The sequence below is a fragment of the Mustela erminea genome, chromosome 6, assembly GCF_009829155.1.
Source record: "Mustela erminea isolate mMusErm1 chromosome 6, mMusErm1.Pri, whole genome shotgun sequence".
In the NCBI taxonomy this organism is placed as follows: Eukaryota; Metazoa; Chordata; class Mammalia; order Carnivora; family Mustelidae; genus Mustela; species Mustela erminea.
In genome coordinates this window covers 134,669,460-134,671,896 of record NC_045619.1, presented here as the reverse complement: position 1 = coordinate 134,671,896, position 2,437 = coordinate 134,669,460, and positions in this window count along the sequence as shown.

Genomic DNA, 2,437 nt, shown 5'->3' with positions numbered 1-2,437 from the left:
TGAAGATTATAAAAATGATTCTAAGTTTATGAACCGCATGTCTGCCTGTACAGTGTCTCTCCTGAAGGTTATTATCAGAGGTTTGGATAAATCATTATTCAAATATCTTAACTGGCAAATATGCGTAGCTTGTATAACAAACACTTGCACAAAAAAAGTTATTTTCATGAAATCAGCCTCAAGTTCCTCTTAACTTTAAAAACAGCTTATTTAGGGGTGCCTGGGTGGCTCAGTGGGTTAAAGCCTCTGCCTTCAGCTCAGGTCATGATCCCAGAGTCTTGGGATCGAGCCCCATCTCAGGCTCTCTGCTCAGCGGGGAGCCTGCTTCCTCCTCTCTCTGCCTGCTTCTCTGCCTACTTGTGATCTCTGTCAAATAAATAAATAAAATCTTAAAAAAAAAAAAATAAAAACAGCTTTTTTAGGGGCACCTGGCTGGCTCAGCCAGTTAGGCGTCTAACTCCCATGATCTCAGGATTGTGAGACTAAGCCCCGGGTGGGGGCCGGGAGGCAGCATAAAACCTTCTTAAGATTCTCCCTCTGCAACAACCCCCATCGGCATGCTCTCTCTCTCTCTCAAAAAACAAAACTTATTTAAAGCTTTATTCAAATTCAGTATTTAATTATCATCTTCAAATACTTCACGTTTTATAATTTAAGAAAAAGAAACACACTTTTCACCAAGCTCTGTATAGGTATCCCCAACTTATTCCCGTTTATTCCAGTTTTCTCTAAGCATTATATATTTTATGAATAAAAAAGAACCCCGCAAAACATTGAAAAAGCCATGTCCCATATTCTGTTCATTAGTAGAGAGCCCCATTTGTGGTTACATGAGATCAATATTCCGGCTCCTGACCCACCCATTGCTAGTCATTTTGTTTCCATGAGTACATGAGTTCTGATTTGCAAACTACAGTTTACAAACCCGTTCCTGTGCTGGGCTGTAGGTGGAGAAAACCTCAAATAAACTGCAATGGGTTGCAATTCAACTTTAAAGTGCATTTTGTTGGCTTGGAACAGCTTGCAAAGAGCTGTTTTGAAACGTACATCGAAAAGGCTTCTTGAGTAACTTGTGCACACTCTGGCTCAGGTGGTTTCTCCTTGGCAAGCTGGAACCTCATTTTCCCAGCAGGCTCCTAAAAAAGCGGGATTCCTTTTGCAAGTCTATTGCAACAAAGTCCTGACCAAGAAAGAGGCAAGCAGTCTGCAGACTTTTTCTTGCCAGTTCACTCGTCCATCTCCAGCCTCTTCCAGGACACTTCTTCCAGGACACCAGATTCAGTCTACTTTGTTAGACTTTCAAAAATAGGTTTAAGTTAAACTTCCTCTTTTTTTTTTTTTTTTTTTTTTTTTTTTTTTTTTAAAGATTTATTTATTTATTTGACAGAGAGAGATTACAAGTAGGCAGAGAGGCAGGCAGAGAGAGAGGAGGAAGCAGGCTCCCCGCTGAGCAAAGAGCCTGATGCGGGACTCGATCCCAGGACCCTGAGATCATGACCTGAGCCGAAGGCAGCGGCTTAACCCACTGAGCCACCCAGGCGCCCTAAACTTCCTCTTAATTCGCCCCACCTAATGAAATCTGCTCTCCCACAGGTTGTGAACAGCCAGAACACCCTGCTGGGGCAGCCATCTCACCAGCTCCCTAAAATGCAGCTGTATTTGGGAGACCTCTTTGTGGGAAGTAAGGCTAACACTTAGTTCCCAGAAGATAAGGCGTGGTTTCAATGAGCTCATTCATGGGGTGGAAGCGGGAGTGGTTCCATGTTTCTATTTTTAAAATCCTTATAAAGATCATCCCTCCTTGCTCAAAGACAGCAGATGAGGGAGGGACGTCTCTCCCTCTCTCACGTTACCATTAGAGATAACAAGGGCACAACCTGGTTCCCAAAGAAAAAGCTAGAGCCCTTTGGATTTCAGTTTTCTGCACACGTTGCCTCTCCCCAGTTCCAGAGGCAAAGTTAGTCCCTCCCTCCAAAACTAGAAAAAGGCCCGGCGCCTAGAAGGGCTTCTCTTCGGCCGCTGGGGACCCCTTCACAGCCCGAGACCGCCTGGAAGGTTCCAGGGGTTGACACGCGTCCCGCGTTATTCGTGTCACCAGCACTCCAGGAGCTAAGATAATTGGGAGGTGGCGATTTAGTGCGGACTCCGTCTGTCAGTCCTGGCCGTTTTAGCTGCTCGTTCCGCGCACTTTTACTGATGGGCTCCTCTGCTCGTCACTTTTTCAGCCTCAGCCCTGCCTGACCGGAAACACAAAGAAAGGATGGGAGTTAAGGTCTTTCGGCGAGGGCCTTGCTCCTAACCTAAGCTAGCCTAGGTCCATCAGCAATTTTCGTAGGACTTTCCTGGATCGAAACAGCAACTCACGTTCCACAGAAGAAACGTGGAAAGCTCTAGAGCGAGTCCGATGAAGTTTTGAAACCGCGGGGGTAGGAGGACA